Consider the following 20,000-nt stretch of genomic DNA (forward strand, 5'->3'; position numbering starts at 1 on the left):
AGCTCATAACCGGGCATGACACAACTGACCTATCTCAAACTCTTTGCTTGATCTTGCAAGGAGCACACAAGAAATTTAGGAGCACAGTGAAAATGTTTCATACCAATACGTTTTCTCTCCACACTATGTTAGCGCTGTGCAGCCCAGGAGAAAACTTGAGTGTAAAGCGGTAACATTGCTACCGGCCTACCGCTAACTGTATATGACTGGGAGGCAGCAAATCAAGTAGAAAACCGTGCATGTAGGGTTGCAGAAAATGCTCTGTCATATTGGAGGTGCTTCTTTGCATGAAATACTCGCTGTGAAGCTCGGCACCGAGCGTTTGCTGCTATGGTCCAGCGGAAGTAAACAAGAGTCTCTGCTCACATGCTTTGCTGACGGAACCACGTAGCCAGTGAAATTACGTTAAGTACATGCAGCAGGTCCTGGTGAGTAGATTGCTCAATGCAGCAGGCGGCTACGTGGCGTAGTGGGCAAGGCGCTCGCCACGAAATCTGGAGACGCTGGGCTCGCCTGTTCGAGCCAGCGCTCCACATTTGCTTTCAGTTTAGCTGGTCGTTCATACTAATACACATTGGCCGTATTAGGGGGTGGGAAACTGATGGGTGGGGATCGGGCGTTGTGGACAGCGACTCCTACATGTCGGTTGGTGCGCCTGCGCAGTAGAATCAGGAAGTGTCAGGGGCAGCGTGAGCCTCCCACACGCCACTCCTCGCCACTGAGAGATCGAGCTGCGCAGGTGAAAAGATGCGACTGCTGTTACCTCAAGTACCGGAGGGGACTTGTGCTATGTATGACTTAGTCCACATTGCAGCCGGCTTGTGGGAGGCAAGAAACAGCGTTTGTGACAGGGGAGGGTTGAATTGGATGATACAAAATTGGGATGGGAGAAAATATAGAAAAATGGGAGAAAAAGTGGATAAAAAAAAAAGATTGCTCAATGCAGCCACTGACCTCTATGCAGCGGAGGTTAAGTGAGTCAAGGTGCTGTCAGTTGACCTATGTCAAACGGCGCCCTCTTTTCTTCTTCGAGGAAAGCAAGAGTTGTGATTGGAGGCAGGATTTGACCGTGTGAGCGCTTCACATACATTTTTGCGACAAAAAAATAGATCCAGAAAAATTATTTACAAGCACAGTGTGCGAGTAAAGACTACAAGTACCATCATATTGTTAAGACTACATCCACGAGCAGGGCCACCTGGGAGAAATGCGAGGCCCTGTGCGAGTCAACATATTCTTAAATAATAGCGCTGCCCGAGGCTGGGCATGATACAGTCAACATATAGCAAGAGAGAGAGAGAGAGAGAGAGCGAGAGAGAGAGAGCTCCCGTTCTACAGTCAATATACAGTGTTATCGCTGCACAGACCCGGCAATGCCCCTGACCAGAGGAGAGAGAAATATAATAGTTAGTAAAAGCACTATATAAGCTCAAAACACAGCTCAGAACACAACACAGCTTAGAACACAGCTCAGAACACAGAACACATCTCAGAACACAGCTCAGAACACAGCACAGAACACAGCTCAGAACACAGCTCAGAACACAGGACACCTCAGAACACAGAACACATGCAGAACACAGCTCAGCACACAGCTCAGAACACAGCTCAGAACACAGAACACAGCTCAGAACACATCTCAGAACACAGAACACATGCAGAACACAGCTCAGCACACAGCTCAGACCACAGCTCAGAACACAGGACACCTCAGAACACAGCTTCATCTAACGAGGCGTCGCAAGGTTTAACTGAGGTTAACGTTAACATGATGGCACACACACAGTGGCACACCCTCCACCAGAGCAAGGCCAGAGAGAGAGAGAGATGAGTCTGTGGTCCAGAGAGAGAGAGAGAGAGAGGAGAGAGAGAGAGAGAGAGAGAGAGAGAGAGAGAGAGAGAGAGAGAGAGAGAGAGAGAGTCTGTGATGATCCAGAGAGAGATGAGTCTGTGGTCCAGAGAGAGAGAGAGAGATGAGTCTGTGGTCCAGACAGACAGAGAGAGAGAGAGAAAGAGAGAGAGAGAGATGAGTCTGTGGTCCAGACAGACAGAGAGAGAGAGAGAGAGAGAGAGACAGAGAGAGAGAGAGAGAGATGAGTCTGTGGTCCAGACAGACAGAGAGAGAGAGGGAGAGAGAGAGAGAGAGAGAGAGAGAGAGAGAGAGAGAGAGAGAGAAGCAAGACAGCTAAGATGAGCCCTAAAGGATATTCAACTTTTAATGGAAGAACAAAACAGAAGGAAAAGATAACTTCACAAAGGCAACATGAATATACATAGATCCAAAAGGACAAAGATCAACACTTAAATCCAAAGAGAAGAGGGTCTATACAGAGAAAACAAAGTAGCAAGAAGCCAACGGCCGACATCAGCTAAAGAGGCTAACTGCAAATAGAGTGGCCAGGTACTGACGCTAGCTCGACAGAACGTTAGCTACGACAGCTAGCCGGCCCGCTTGGCTCAATATAACGTTAGCTACGACAGCTAGCCGGCCCGCTTGGCTCAATATAACGTTAGCTACAACAGCTAGCCGGCCCGCTTGGCTCAATACAACGTTAGCTACGACAGCTAGTTGGCCCGCTTGGCTCAATATAACGTTAGCTACGACAGCTAGCCGCCCGCTTGGCTCAATATAACGTTAGCTACGATAGCTAGCCGGCCCGAGAGAAAGAGAGAGAGATATCTCCACGGCGGGAATAGAATAGAGTGCATTAAAACTCACCAAACGTCCAAGAGGAAGGAGACAACCGTGGAGTTGACGAAGTTCATCTGCCGAACGACCGTCCTCTTCATCTTGGCATAACCTCCAATGCTGCACGCGCTCTCTCTAGGTTAGCTAGCTCTCTAGGTTAGCCTTTAGCTAAGCTACTAGCCGACATGGCTATCCCGACTGAACCACACGTTAGCACTCGATATTATAACGTAGCTAAAGCTAACTAGCTGTCCCTGCCTTTAGCTAAGCCGACATGGCTAGCCTGACTGAACTTTCTAACATGCAACAACTTTCATCTTCAGGCCATCTGCCGAACGACCGTCCTCTTCGTCTTGGCTGGCATAACCTCCAATGCTGCACGCGCGAAATAGTCAGACGCAGCTGACGCACGCCGGCCGACTGTACACATGTAACCCCTCCCTTCGTTGAAACCAATAGTATATCTGCTGCAGAGCTCAGAGCTCCAATAGTGTATCTGCAGAGCCGCAGAGCCAGGAACAAGTCAGACACATTCTACAAACGTGTCTAATGTGAAATATATAAGCATATAAGCAAAACTAGATTTTAGGTCTGTGATGAAAAAGGGCCTTGCGGGAAGGGGGGCCTCGCAAAAAAAATAAAAAATAAAAAATAATAATAATCATTTTTAATTTTTTTTGCCTTCCCGCGAGGCCCTGTGCGACCGCACTGCTCACACACCCCCTGAGGCGGCCCTGTCCACGAGGATCTAGACTATTTCGGACACACAATATTATGGTATCTTTTCTTCAATAGGTTGCTACTTGCTAGCTAGTTTTGTCTGGTTTACCTAGTTTGTGCAGTGATGTGCGAATGCCTATTTATTTGCTAAAGCAGTGCCTGTATGTGTGTGAAACATGAATGCAGTTACACATGTGTTGAAGTGGATTACAATCTGTCCTCAATGTATCTTGAGTGCAGTTACAGCTGGATCTTTGTGCTACCTGATAACAATCAACTGGAATGTAATTAATGTAAACGGGATTGTGTGTGTGTGTGTGTGTGTGTGTGTGTGTGTGTGTGTGTGTGTGTGTGTGTGTGTGTGTGTGTGTGTGTGTGTGTGTGTGTGTGTGTGTGTGTGTGTGTGTGTGTGTGTGTGTGTGGGGGGGGGGGGGGAGGGGGGAGGAGGAGAGAGGAGAGAGGAGAGGAGAGGGAGAGGAGAGGAGGAGGGGAGGAGGAGAGGAGAGGGAGAGGAGGGGAGAGGAGAGGAGAGGGAGGGAGGAGAGGAGAGGAGAGACAGGAGAGGAGAGGAGAGAGAGGAGGGAGAGGGAGAGGAGAGGAGAGGAGAGGAGAGGAGAGAGAGGAGAGGAGAGGAGAGGAGAGGAAGGAGAGGGAGAGAGGAGAGGAGAAGAGAGGAGAGAGGAGAGAGAGGAGAGGAGAGGAGAGAGGAGAGGAGAGGAGAGGAGAGAGAAGGAGAGAGAGGAGAGGAGAGACAGGAGAGGAGAGGAGAGGAGAGAGAGATACAGGATATGAGAGGAGAGGGAGAGACAGAATGAAGGAGGAAGGAGAGGGAGGGACAGGGAAGAGGAGAGGAGAGAGGAGGAGGAGAGAGAAAGGTGAAGTGAGGTTGAACCAGACAGACAGAAAGAAACACAGTGGAAAGATACAAAGCAGACAGCATGAAGCTAAGAGGTTGCGTTAACAAGGATTGTGTAAAGTCAGCGTAGGCGTTTCTACAACTGTTTTCTACAACCGTGATCTGGAGCCTCAAGGTGAAGAGCCCTGGTGGAAAAACACGACGACACATGTTCAGTGTAAACTAACGAACTACAGAGCAGGAGAGCTGCAAAGGCCCTTGCACACAACTGTGAGTAAGACCCACTAGGCTGAGCCCAAACGTTCGAACGTTCGAACCTTCGTTCGTTACGTTGGCATTCAAATTCTAAATCAACATTTGCATTTAAAAAAATTTATTAAAAAAATTAAAAATAAACATTTTTCTATTCATTCTGGTTTTTCTTCACAGTTGCAGATAAAGATTAGGCTACACTAATATTATAGTATTAAAAGAAACTGATGAGTTATATCATTAAAGAAAGTTGATTTAATTGATTTAGTTGGCTGGGGCTTCTCCCTGGGCTGGGGCTGGGGCTGGAAAGTTGATTTAATAAAAAGAAAATGTCTCATTTAATCAGATTAATCACTTTATTCAAATTGAGGATTTAGTTTGAGGATATTTATATAAAAAAAAATAATATATATATATATATAAAAAAAGATTTGGCAAAAAAAAGAAAAGAAAAAAGGAAGGTTCGAACGTTCGTTCGAAAAACCATGACAAAGTTCGAATTCCAAAAACAGGCTTCGGGGACAGCCTTAAGACCCACTGTGTGTCTGTGTATAGTACAGACTTACTATATACCAAGTCACTGAGGCAGACAGTTCCCACCCACCTGTTCTTTTAGCAGGGTATCTGCAGGTTTTTCACCACCCAAAAAATTTAAACACATAGCGACTGAACTTACATACTGTAGCGGTCTATTTAAAATAAAAAAATGTCGTTGGTTGTAGAGGGAAGCTACGTCAGAATGTGTACAGAAGTAGTTGATGGAAACAAGTTGATGGATTCACATTTTATATAGACATGCGGCTTCCATTCTAAAGCCCTTCATTCAGCCATTCGATCGGTTGTGGTTTTCACCATTGTGTGAATGAATGAATGAATGAATGAATGGATGAATGAATGAATGAATGGATGGATGAATGAATGAATGAATGAATGAATGAATGAATGAATGAATGAATGAATGAATGAATGAATGAATGAATGAATGAATGAAAACTTTATTGCAGAATGGGTACAGAATACAGTACGGCTCAATACACACAATTGTTAAGGGGATGCAGACCAGAGAAAGACGTTGTCTTGTTTACATCAGGGTCCTATCAGGGTCCTATCAGGGTCATTGTGTCCTGTAGAATAGGGTTGGCTGGTCCTCTCTAGCAGAGAGACGAGAGCTGCATTGGCATCTGTTTCTTTATAAAGCCATAATTGGAGATTGCCAAATTGATCTCACTTCTCTGTTGGAGTGGACGTCTGGACCCTATAGTAGGATGGGTACCAAATTCGGTACTTTTGAGGTACCGAACCGAAAGACGTCGGTACTACCGAGTATAGAAACAAGTGAGAAACCGAAAAAAAAAAAAAAAAAAAAAAATAAATAAAGATTTTATTAATTTTTTTTTTTTTACGTTTTTTTTCATGTCAACGTTCACACGCACAATATATGCTTACCTAGGATTTGACTTGATTCAACAACAAAGCAGTCGGAGCAATGACAAGCCGAAAACTGTCGAAATTGAAGTTTGGATTTTTTTTTTACGACTGAGGTAGGTAAATTACATTTCTTGAGACTAAAGTACCGAAAAAATGTACCGTTGGGTACCGGTTGATTCACAGGTACCGGTACCGGTATCGGTTCAAATGTGAAAGGTACCCATCCCTACCCTATAGGACACGTTCCAGTGACTGGCTCTTACTGGCTCTTACACTCAAGCACCTAGAGTTTGTGCTGAACTTGGGAAGTCTGTGTTTAGCTTCTGTGCTCCTGACACGTGGAACATCATACAAACAAACTCTAAAACTCAATACTTGGTATCCTTTGGTCAGTTTAAATCCTTAATCACCAACCATTTCCACCATAATCTGCAATTGTACAAACACTATTATGATTGCACTTATTGTATATTGTATTGTTGACTGTATATTTATTGTATTTATTATGTATTTATTATTTTGTTTGTATGCGTGACATCATTGGAAACGAGGGCTTGCCCCCAATTAATTCTTGAGTTTGTGAGATTGAATACATTTTCTTTAGCCGTCTTTTTGGAAAATTCGCTTATAATTTGAGCTACCTTCGGATGGATACTGGAGGCTAGAGTGAGTAGAAAAGAAAAAAGACAATGAAAAAGAGTCAGACGGCGAGAGAGAGAGAGAGAGAGAGGAGAGAGAGAGAGAGAGAGAGAGAGAGAGAGAGAGAGAGAGAGAGAGAGAGAGAGAGAGAGGAGAGAGAGAGAGAGAGAGAGAGAGAGAGAGAGAGACACTCAGCTGAAGCTGAGCTGGAATGAGACACAAGGAACTTGGGAAATATCCCTGACACCCAGCTCCACTGAAAAGACTGATTTCACACTGGACACACACACACACACACACACACACACACACCCGCACGCACGCACTCGCGCACGCACGCACGCACACACACGCACGTACACAAACACACACAAACACAGGGACAGACAGGTATTGTTTATATCCCCAAAAAACCTGGGCCTCAACTGCTAAAGGGATCCTGGGAGAGACGCTGAAACACATCCGCACAGCAGGATGGTAATTCCCTGTGACAACTGTGACCGCGGCAACAGTGAGGGATGAAAGAGGAGGAGAGAGAGGGAGGAAGAGCGATCCGTTTCTTCTGGTCGCTTCGAGGGAAAAAGCCCGGTCTCCTCGTCCAAACGAGGTCAGTCGAGGAGAGCAAGAGCAAAACTGTCTGTCTGTCTGTCTGTCTGTCTGTCTGTCTGTCTGTCTGTCTGTCTGTCTGTCTGTCTGTCTGTCTGTCTGTCTGTCTGTCTGTCTGTCTGTCTGTCTGTCTGTCTGTCTGTCTGTCTGTCTGTCTGTCTGTCTGTCTGTCTGTCTGTCTGTCTGTCTGTCTGTCTGTCTGTCTGTCTGTCTGTCTGTCTGTCTGTCTGTCTGTCTGTCTGTCTGTCTGTCTGTCTGTCTGTCTGTCTGTCTGTCTGTCTGTCTGTCTGTCTCTGTCTGTCTGTCTGTCTCTCTCTCTCTCTCTCTCTCTCTCTCTCTCTCTCTCTCTCTCTCTCTCTCTCTCTCTCTCTCTCTCTCTCTCTCTCTCTCTCTCTCTCTCTCTCTCTCTCTCTCTCTCTCTCCTTTCTCCATCCCTCTGTCAATACTCTCTCTACAGCAATCGTGTTTCTGTGTTCCTGCTCCTCCTGAATAACAAACCCGCTTTATTTTGCTTAATTATCCATTGACGTTCACTCACTCTGTGTTTCCCACTGCTTCGCTTTATTCCGCTGTTGCTTTCCAATTGTTTCCCATCAATTCTACTCGATTCCTATGCCTATGTGGAGACGAAGAGCAGGGAGGAAGATCAGAGATGTGGCTGCTTTTGTAAAACCAGTGTGTGGGCCTTCTCCTCCACCACCAGAGAGAGCGTTTGATTAAAGGGCTGAGAGGAACCAGATGGGATGGGGGAGTATTGGGGAAAGGGAAGGAGAGTAATTGCTGTTTATTCATCTGAGTCATACGAGTAGAGAGCTATCCGGCTGCAAGCTCAGACACTCGGACCCACTCCTATCCGAGCTCCTGTGGGGTCATCAGCTGAAACCTGGAAAATGTTTCACCGTAGACTAAAAACATACATCTTCAAACAATATCTGAAATAATATTTGAAAAGAAATGGAAAAGAATGAACCATCTAACCTTTTTACTATTATATACTATTATATAATTTGGTGAATTATATTAATATGTACTGTTGGACTGTGGTAATTCCATGTACGAATAAATAAATGATGATGATGATGATGATACCCTATGCTACTATTCTTATACTACTACCTATCTTGCTAATATGTCGATTATTTGACGAACAATGCCACTGACCCTTAGCTGCCAGAGATGTACCCCTCCTGGTGACATGTTGTTCACAATCTGTAAGTCGCTTTGGATAAAAGCATCAGCTAAATGACACAATTGTAAATTGTAAATGGCAAGCTAGCCTAGCTTAGCACAAATGAATGGAAGCAGAGCTGCTGTCTATAGAAGTTGAGCAAAGCTCACTGAAATCTGCTTTGCGTGCACTGGGGAGTAGATCTGTTGCAAAAAATGTTAGGCCGCTACCCACATGGTTAGTTGTGTTGCTCATTCCACGAATGCATGATCTTTACAAGTTGTACCTTGTTGTAAAGGTGACTAATCAGGCTTTCCTTTAAAATTCCTTTAACGATTAATATCTTTAAGAAATTATAATTCACAGCAATCTAGTCCATGTTGTTGGACTACATTACCCATAAACCCCAGCGGGGTGATGACGTGACTTAAACAGACCTCTATTTTGATTTCTGAGAAAGGACGTTTCCAAACAGCATAGAAACATTTCCATAGAAAACTCAAACTGTTTCAGAATGTATGAGAAAATAACCCTAATTTATGTGGTCAACGAAATTCCGGATTGGACCTTGAAAGTAGACACACAGAGTCACAGACATGGACACACAGGCCACACACAGGCGCGCGTGTACACACCACGCACACGCACACACACACACACACACACACACACACACACACACACACACACACACACACACACACACACACACACACACACACACACACACACACACACACACACACACACACACACACACACACACGACACACTGTGATGGACCCCTCCTATCTCTTAGCTGTCTGTGAACATGCCCGGGGGAAATTACACCATCAGCCTAGCTGAAGTAAAGCACACAGCAGAAGAGGAGGCAAGAGCTGGGTCTCATCAAGCACCAGAGCAGCTGACAGTGGTGCCATCGGACCCTTTTACTTGAGTGGTTTTCAGTTGCCCTAAAATGAACTGATATATAGGAGATCGCTGACGGTTTGGCGGACATTACTGTCTCTCTTGAGCACGGTTCATTCTAATGCAAACATAGAGACAGCCTAGCTCCTGAAACGAGAGGTTCAGAGGAATCCATAGATACCAGTGATGTCATTATGATATGATATTATGATATTCCTTTATTGATCCCCTTGGGGAAATCCAGGCGTCATAGCAGCATGGGGGAGGGGGGGGGGTACAGGTATAGGCATGGTAATAGTAGAAGACATAAATATAGGCAATAAGCAGTGTAAACATTATAATTAACTGAGCAATGACCGGAGTGTTGAATGTCCCGTGATTAAGACGGGGAGGACGCGACCCTCTTGCGCCGCCCCTGTGCCTCAAATAGATTCGCTATCAGCTCTATCTTCAATCTTTCAAAATGTTCAGTTGCTATCGCTATCAGCTCTATCTTTAATCATTCAAAATGTTCAGTTGCTATTGCATGCACTCATCTGTGTTTCACTACACACTTGAGTGCATGCTTACCAACTGTCCGTCTGCAACACTACTATCACCGACATCTAAGAAGGGAGATCCCCTCTTGAATGGCCCTTCTAAGGTTTCTCTCCTCCACACTGCCTGTGGAGCATTTTTACCTATTGTTAGGTTTTAGTGAGTTTTTCCTTACCTTCGCGTGGGGTATGTCTGGGAGTGCTTGCATTCTTTCATTTATTTGCATTTATTTTAAATTTGTTGGACCTTATGGTGTCCTTGTTCTGTTCTTGACTTATTGTTATGTTTTCTTCTTGACTTGTTTAAAGAAGACCTGTACGGCCCATGGGGACATTAACGTGTGTTGTCGGGCCTTATAAATAAATTTGATTTGATTTTAATTTGATTTGAATAAGAATATGAGCAAGTAAGCAGTGTCAATAACACTTAGAATCTACTATATAAGCATAATATATATATAAAATAAATATATACTATGAGTAAGTATACAGCTAGCATACCAGGAAAGGGATGTGATTTTCTTCCCCAAAATCAAATATAATTTTGATTGAAAGAATCAGTGTGACCATTTAGAATGGGGTCCCCTGGACCCGCCACTCAACATATCATTAGAACCCCAAGTGGCACTCCTTAAAAACATGTGAAATATGTGCCAATACCATTTACCTTTTGGTTAGAACCATGCAGTTTTGTACAAAGATGTGATTTCCACATTTTTATTTTGTATTCTACTTTTGCCTATTTCTGTATACCGTGGTTCCTAAACAGTCTTGGAGTTCCCCACCCCCACCCCGCCTACCACCTCCAATGTACAGTTTCCCCCCCCACCCCGCCTACCACCTCCAATGTACAGTTTCCCCCTCCACCCCGCCTACCACCTCCAATGTACAGTTTCCCCCTCCACCCCACCTACCACCTCCAATGTACAGTTTCCCCCCCCACCCCGCCTACCACCTCCAATGTACAGTTTCCCCCTCCACCCCACCTACCCAACCTCCTCCAATGTACAGTTTCCCCCTCCACCCCACCTACCCAACCTCCTCCAATGTACAGTTTCTTCCCCCTCAAATGTATATACTCTCTTTTTAGACTTTTTTTGTACTCATAAACAGTACTGTATATTTGTAGATCTGGTATGTCATAAATGTCTAGATGTAACAGTACTGTCTACCTGTATGTCATGTATGTCATGTATGTCATATATGTTATGATGAATTGAAAATAGGGACCCTGATGTAAACAAGACGAAAGTCTTTCTCTGGTCTGCATCCCCTTAACAATTGTGTGTATTGAGCCGTACTGTATCGTACCCATTCTGCAATCTGTTAATAAAATGTTCAATCAATCAATCAATCAAGTTGCATGAATTGGGTATTATATGTAAAGCTGAGCCCAATTGCGTGTGTGACGATAAAAGTATTAATTTTATTTAATTTTCTTTACTTGGCATCACCGTATAAAACAAGATAATTGTGACCTCTATAATAATAATCACAGCCTCGTGAAACTCGTTACATATTAACTGAGGTTGGAAATGCCCGTCATTGACATAATGCCCCAGAATACACACATCTTCTTCAACTTCTTTGAATAGGCCAAATTATGTTTAGTACATAATGCATTTCTATTGTCCAACCATTTTCAATCTAGTTGTACATTTTGTAATTGATTGTTGTCCTTACTTATTTTTCGGACAAGTTATGTTTTTGTAGGTTTTTATTGATTTTTGCTACCGGGCAGTCCGGTAGAGAGAGAGAGAGAGAGAGAGAGAGAGAGAGAGAGAGAGAGAGAGAGAGAGAGAGAGAGAGAGAGAGATAGAGAGAGAGGAGGAATGGGAGATAGACCGGGGAGTAGGGTTGGGCATCGTTTGGATTTGAACGATTCCGGTTCCGATTCCGATTCTCCATTTCGATTCCTGTTCTAAACGATTCTCGATTCCGATTCTTTGAGGTGCAGATCAAAACAGGTCACAGCTTATTTCAGGAGATATATATATATTTTTTTTAATCTTACATTTTTTTCATACTATTCACATTGTCAGTTGACTTGATACAGTTTAATTTGGTTGCTGTACTGTAACTAGGGTATTAATTAACAAAGTAAAAATATATATATATTTTTTTAATAATCGAAATTAAGAATCGAAATGCAAATATTGTTACTTCCAACCGGATGTTAGGAACCGGTTCCTATTAGAACCGGTTTTCGGTGCCCAACCCTACCGGGGAAGACATTCGGCAAAGATGTCGAACTGGGAGTCGAACTGGAACAACTTGAAATTAAGTTAAGGTGAACCTTTATTAAATCCCCTTGAGGAAATTCCTCCTCTGCATTTGACTCATCCTAACTATTTAGGAGCAGTGTGGCGCCCGGGGACCAACTCCAGTTGTGATGCCAGTACCTCATGGGTCAAGGGCAACGGCAGGAAACCTAGCATACATGTCTTTTAGTGTGGGAGGAAACCGGGGTACCCGGAGGAAACCCACGCAAACGCAGGGAGAACATGCAGAACCCTGCTGGAGTTTGAACCCATGACCTTCTTGCTGTGAGGCAACAGTGCTAACCACTGTGCCACCGTGTCTTTCTCTTGCCATGAGCCTAAACATCTCTCACCAGCATAAAGCCTGCTTGTAGTAACTATGACCCTGCAAAGTAGTTTACTTTAGCTTGTAATATCTATTCAGAGTAGAGTAGCTTCATATCACCAGAGGACAATGACTACTAGAGTAGCTTCATATCACCAGAGCAATATGACTACTAGAGTAGCTTCATATCACCAGAGCACTATGACTACTAGAGTAGCTTCATATCACCAGAGCACTATGACTACTAGAGTAGCTTCATATCACCAGAGCACTATGACTACTAGAGTAGCTTCATATCAGACACCAGAGCACTATGACTACTAGAGTAGCTTCATATCAGACACCAGAGCACTATGACTACTAGAGTAGCTTCATATCACCAGAGCACTATGACTACTAGAGTAGCTTCATATCACCAGAGCACTATGACGACTAGAGTAGCTTCATATCACCAGAGCACTATGACGACTAGAGTAGCTTCATATCACCAGAGCACTATGACTACTAGAGTAGCTTCATATCACCAGAGCACTATGACTACTAGAGTAGCTTCATATCACCAGAGCACTATGACGACTAGAGTAGCTTCATATCACCAGAGCACTATGACTACTAGAGTAGCTTCATATCACCAGAGCACTATGACTACTAGAGTAGCTTCATATCACCAGAGCACTATGACTACTAGAGTAGCTTCATATCAGACACCAGAGCACTATGATGACTAGAGTAGCTTCATATCACCAGCGCACTATGACTACTAGAGTAGCTTCATATCAGACACCAGAGCACTATGACTACTAGAGTAGCTTCATATCACCAGAGCACTATGACTACTAGAGTAGCTTCATATCACCAGAGCACTATGACTACTAGAGTAGCTTCATATCACCAGAGCACTATGACTACTAGAGTAGCTTCATATCACCAGAGCACTATGACTACTAGAGTAGCTTCATATCACCAGAGCACTATGACTACTAGAGTAGCTTCATATCACCAGAGCACTATGACTACTAGAGTAGCTTCATATCACCAGAGCACTATGACTACTAGAGTAGCTTCATATCACCAGAGCACTATGACTACTAGAGTAGCTTCATATCAGACACCAGAGCACTATGACTAATAGAGTAGCTTCATATCACCAGAGCACTATGACTAATAGAGTAGCTTCATATCACCAGAGCACTATGACTACTAGAGTAGCTTCATATCACCAGAGCACTATGACCACTAGAGTAGCTTCATATCACCAGAGCACTATGACTACTAGAGTAGCTTCATATCACCAGAGCACTATGACTACTAGAGTAGCTTCATATCAGACACCAGAGCACTATGACGACGACTAGAGTAGCTTCATATCACCAGAGCACTATGACTACTAGAGTAGCTTCATATCACCAGAGCACTATGACTACTAGAGTAGCTTCATATCACCAGAGCACTATGACTACTAGAGTAGCTTCATATCAGACACCAGAGCACTATGACTACTAGTGTAGCTTCATATCACCAGAGCACTATGACTACTAGAGTAGCTTCATATCAGACACCAGAGCACTATGACTACTAGAGTAGCTTCATATCACCAGAGCACTATGACTTGATTGATTGATTGATTGAAAACTTTATTAACAGATTGCAGAATGGGTACAATACAGTACAGCTCAATACACACAATTGTTAAGGGGATGCAGACCAGAGAAAGACTTTCGTCTTGTTTACATCAGGGTCCCCCATTTTCAATTCATCAGGACATATATGACATACATGACATACAGATAGTCAGTACTGCTACATCTATACATTTATGACATACCAGATTTGCAAATACAGTACTGTTTGTGATACAGAAGGAGTCAGGAAAAGGGAGTATATACATTTGACGTAGAAACTGTACATTGGAGGAGGTTGGGTGGGGGGGGGGTTGGGTACACTGGGATATTGACAACCATACTGGGTAATCTACATTGGAGGTGGTTGGGGGGGGGGCACACTGTATATACAAGCAAAACTGTACATTGAGGGGGGGGGGGCACTGTACAAACAAACAAAATTGTACATTGGACTATTGACAAAACCATACTAGGTAAATGACTGTACATTGGAGGGGGTTGGGTTAGGATATTTACAGGGGCCAGTGTTGAATTGCAGTCTCCCGTAGGTGTCCCTTGAGAGAGGTTTTGAAAGTGGGTAGTGATCCACATTCCTTTACAGCTTTGGGTAGGGCATTCCACATTGATGTGGCATAATTGCGAAACGTGTTTAGTCCCTTATTTGAGCCGAATCTGGGTTTAACATGATTTGTGGAGCTCCCTCTGGTGTTGTGATCGTGGTATTCACTGACCTTTGGGAAGTATTTTGACATGTACATGGGTACCTTGGTCGTGTAGTGTATCTTGTAGACCAGGCCCATTGCAAGTTGCTGTACTCTGTCGTCTACTCTAAGCCATCCTAGGTTGTCAAAGTGGGCAGGGGTGAGGTGGGTTCTAGGAGTAAGGTCAAGCAGTAGTCTGACCAGTTTGTTTTGAGATGTTTGTAATTTTGTTTTTAGCGCCTTTGAGGTGCTTTGGTACCATGAGGTGCAAGCATAGTCGTAGTACCCCTGAATGAGTGCTCCTGCCAGAGTCTTCAGGGTATTCTTGTTTACCAGAGAGGAGATCCGGTACAAGAATCGAGTTCGTTGGTTGACTTTTTTTATTACATTGGATGCCATTTTGTCACAGGAGAGATTAGCCTCTAGGATGGAACCCAGGTAGGTAATTTCATCTTTCCTTGTGACAATATTGTCACCCACTGTAACTGAGAAGCCGTCGGTCTTGCTGAGTTTGTTATTTGAACCGAAGAGAATGGACTCTGTTTTGCCCATGTGTAATGATAGTTTGTTATCAGCGAGCCATATGCAGATTCTGCCTAGTTCCGAGCTGAGGGTTTTTTCAACCTGTAACTTGTTCTTGTCAGAGACCAGCAGGGCTGAGTCGTCCGCAAACAGGAACAAGTTGCAGTCACAAGCTGACGACATGTCATTTGCATAAATTAGGAACAGTAGCGGTCCTAGTATGCTTCCTTGTGGAACACCACAGCTCACTGTGAGGGGGGGGGGATAGGGTACCGTTTACCTCCACCATCTGTTCCCTCCCCTCAAGGTAGGATTGCATCCAGCTCACTGATAGACTATCAAAACCAATTGCTTTTAGCTTGTCAATCAGAATGGAGTGATTGACCGTGTCAAAGGCCTTTTGTAGGTCCAGCATGACCATGCCGCAGTATTTGCCTGTGTCCACCTCTTGTTTGATGTGGTCATTCAAATAGAGAAGGCATGTGTCAGTGGAGTGGGATGTTCTGAAGCCAGATTGGAATTCGTAGATTAGATTTTTTTCCGCTAGGTACTTTTCGACCTGTTCGTAGACAATTTTTTCCATGGCTTTCGAGATGGAGGTGAGAATAGAAACAGGGCGGTAGTTGCCTGGGTCTAATTTGCTGCCCTTTTTGTGCAGAGGGGTCACCCTCGCAATTTTGAAGTCCTTGGGGACGTGTCCCTGTTTTATGGAGAGGTTTATTATGTGTGTGATGATTGGGGTGATGGCGGCTGCTGAGTCTCTGAGGAATTTGGAAGGGATGTTGTCGTGGCCAGTGGCCTTGTTAGGTTGGAGGGCGCTCAGTTTATTGAGTACCTCATCTGTTGTTACCATTTCCAGCTTCCACTACTAGAGTAGCTTCATATCAGACAGCAGAGCACTATGACTACTAGAGTAGCTTCATATCACCAGAGCACTATGACTACTAGAATAGCTTCATATCAGACACCAGAGCACTATGACTACTAGAGTCGCTTCATATCACCAGAGCACTATGACTACTAGAGTCGCTTCATATCACCAGAGGACTTTTGCTACTGCAGCTTCATCCAGCTTTACACCACTACTACAGCCTATTACACAGGCTTACTGCAGGCTGTGTGTGTGTGTGTGTGTGTGTGTGTGTGTGTGTGTGTGTGTGTGTGTGTGTGTGTGTGTGTGTGTGTGTGTGTGTGTGTGTGTGTGTGTGTGTGTGTGTGTGTGTGTGTGTGTGTGTGTGTGTGTGTGTGTGTGTGTGTGTGTGTGTGTGTGTGTGTGTGTGTACTCAGGGAGCGGAGCAAAGACACACACACACATAAATACATACACATAAATACACACACAGACACATAAATACCCACACACACACTGGCAGCAGCAGATATCCCCCCCCCCCCAGGTCAGAGTGTTAATGTATTATCAGAGAGCCCAGCCCAGAGGCAGCAGGATAATCTCTCTCTCTCTCTCTCTCTCTCTCTCTCTCTCTCTCTCTCTCTCTCTCTCTCTCTCTCTCTCTCTCTCTCTCTCTCTCTCTCTCTCTCTCTCTCTCTCTCTCTCTCTCGCTCTCTCTGCCCTATGACCATTTGAGTTGAGCTGTAAATAGAGTAGAATATAATCTTTATTGTCACCATATATCACCGTATACAGGTGAGTGAAATGCTTTGGTTTGATTCCTCAACCTCACAGCAGCAATGGTAATAGAATAAAACAAACAATTTAAGCAGCACAGGATAGCAGCATGAAACTACATTAAAGTTGTATTTAAAATATAATACGAACCATCCTATGCTATATATATCCGCACATACACACATAGACAAAAACAAACTCTCAGCATCTCAGACACTCTTACTTACGAGAGGAGCGGCTTGCGGCAGAGCACCAGGGCATCGTAGAGCACACACACCCCCAGCACCGTGATGCCCGTCTCCTTCACCAACATGGCGCTGGTGCCCAGCAGCAGACTGGCGGCCAGAGAGCTCCCAGACACCGTGGAGGGCAGAGAGTCTGCGGAGACGCACACACCTACACTCCTGCGGGAAGCAAGACGAGACGTTCAGTCACCTGCAGCGAGTCCCTTTACACTAGTCCCTAGTCCAGGGGTGGCCAACCCGCGGCTTGCGAGCCGCATGTGGCTCTTTGCCCCGTCGATGTGTGGCTCTTCCAACCATACTTTTTTTATTTTTTTTATGTCACTCATTCCATAAGGAAGTAGAATAAACATTTACAGATTTTTTTTAAATGGTCCATTTGCATGTTCTTGGTATCTGAATCTAGGGACATCTATGGATCTCAGGGAATGTATTCCCAGTGTCAGAAATAGTGTGTCTGTTACTAGGCCTGAGTAAATTGTAATGAACCAAAGGAGAATATCAATTCTATTTAAAAAAAAAAAAAAAAGTATCTTTGACTGTGAATAACACCATGCAAAAATGTACCAGACCTGAAAAATCTAAGCAAATGAATAAAGGGAAGAGGATTAAACAGATGGTTTTGTAGATACTGAATTCTGCCATCTTTTTTATAATGTACATTTCTCCACCATTTTTCATCATATTGCAACACCGTTTTTTGCTAGACGTTCGCAGAACGGTAGAGAAACTAACTGCGTTCTGTTTTATGGCAATAACGTTCAGGTTTGTGGGAGATAATCTCTAAAAATGAGAGAAATAAAAAAGTTAATCCAGAAGTCGGATGATTAACAGGGGCTGGCGTGAGCTGGGTAGGGGAGTTTTTCCGAAATTCGAAAGCCCTGAGTCTCTTCCTTTAAAAGACTACACTCACTTTTGGCTGTGCCACTTCCTCCTGTCAATATGTGCCGGTTTCCGACTCAATGCCCTGAGATTTCTATAATCTTATATTTCACTAATAACAGTTAAAATCATTGGTAAACAAACGTAATGCTGAAAATATACACTTTTACTGTATATCTCGGGCTTAAGAGGTTAACCCTGTGAGGCCCAAATTAAAAAGACATTAGCAACTTCAGAGGCCAGAGGGTGGGACATATAAACACATTTACTATCAAATAGCATTGTGAGGCTGAACAACAGGACCAATTGACTATACATGTGCTTAAAAAAATTTAAATAAACATTTACAGACTTTTTTTAAATGGCTAAAAGTGATTTTGTAATTTTGCAACCGTGGGTCTCACAGGGTACTTTTAACCCTGTGAGGCCCAAATAAAAAAGACATTAGCAACTTCAGAGGCCAGAGGGTGAGACCTATAAACACATGAAGGGTGCCGTGACTGAAAAAAAAGGTTGAGAAACGCTGGTATATGGTGTGGCTCTTTGTGGTACCACAGTCATTTTTGTGGCTCTTAGTCTCTGACTGGTTGGCCATCCCTGCCCTAGTCCCTTTACACTAGTCCCTTTACACTAGTCCATAGTCCCTTTACACTAGTCCCTTTACACGAGTCCCTTTCAACAACACTGTTTCATATTAAATAAGGATTAAAGATGTTGCGGATGAGTATTAACATTCATTGGACATTAGCAGGAATTATGTTCTAAATTTCAGAGCCGTCAATCAGAGCATGTCACATAACCTATTTATATCCAAACACCCATGTACAGTAAGTCCATCTCACACACAAAGACAAGAATGTGTGTGTGTTACAATCTGCCTGGCCCTGCTCTCCCCCCTGCCTATCCAGAGACTCATGCACAGTCCTATACCCCCACTTACTGGACAGCTGCCCGCTGATGCTGCCTGCATCTTGTATTTTCTGTGATCATTATTGTACTCCCTGGCATGTTGTCCATCCCTGCGTGTCTGTTATCTGCTGTTTTCCCTTGTCTGGTCTAGTGTTATGTCTCCAGTGTGTGTGTGGGTATATTGTGTTTCTCTGTTTAGCCTTAGCCTAATCTGTGTTCCCCCCAGGTGTCCCTCGTCCAATCAGTGTGTGTATTTATGTGTGCTCCCCCCTGTCTTCCTTGTGGGTTCATTATTCTGTTTCCTGCATTCTGTCGTCCTGATTGTTACTGTCGCTGTTCATAGTGTTTCGTCATCCTGGTTGTATTTGGTATCCATTTGGTATGCAATGGGCCTGGTCTACAAGATACACTACACGACCAAGGTACCCATGTACATGTCAAAATACTTCCCAAAGGTCAGTGAATACCACGATCACAACACCAGAGGGAGCTCCACAAATCATGTTAAACCCAGATTCGGCTCAAACAAGGGACTAAACACGTTTCGCAATTATGCCACATCAATGTGGAACGCCCTGCCTAAAGCTGTAAAGGAATGTGAATCACTACCCACTTTCAAAAACACTCTCAAAAAGCACCTACGGGAGACTGCAATTCGAAACTGGCCCCTGTAAATGTCCTAACACAACCCCCTCCAATGTACAGTAAATTACCATGTATGGTCTTGTCAATATTCCAATGTACAGTTTTGCTTGTACAGTTGCACACACTGTAGTTCATTTCACCTGAAAACGTTTCAATCTTTGCACACACACACACACACACACACACACACACACACACACACACACACACACACACACACACACACACACACACACACACACAACGTGTTATTATAATATGTGTGTGTGTGTGTGTGTGTGTGTGTGTGTGTGTGTGTGTGTGTGTGTGTGTGTGTGTGTGTGTGTGTGTGTGTGTGTGTGTGTGTGTGTGTGTGTGTGTGTGTGTGTGTGTGTGTGTGTGTGTGTGTGTGTGTGTGTGTGTGTGTGTGTGTGTGTGTGTGTGTGTGTGTGTGTGTGTGTGTGTGTGTGTGTGTGTGTGTG

At 44.1% G+C, this 20,000-nt stretch overlaps 1 protein-coding gene across 1 annotated transcript in view; it reads left to right on the plus strand.

Annotated features, from left to right (window-relative positions):
* Nucleotides 1–7,164: 7,164 nt before the first annotated feature.
* The window catches only part of ovch1 (ovochymase 1), a gene marked incomplete at its 3' end in the record, with an annotated part of 75,410 nt that continues 62,574 nt past the window's right edge, over nt 7,165–20,000 (plus strand). Inside the window, exon 1 of the mRNA XM_084330939.1 lies at nt 7,165–7,191. The remainder of the gene's footprint in view (nt 7,192–20,000) is intronic.

This window comes from Notolepis coatsorum, assembly GCF_963971535.1.
Source record: "Notolepis coatsorum genome assembly, chromosome: 15".
NCBI classification, from domain to species: Eukaryota; Metazoa; Chordata; class Actinopteri; order Aulopiformes; family Paralepididae; genus Notolepis; species Notolepis coatsorum.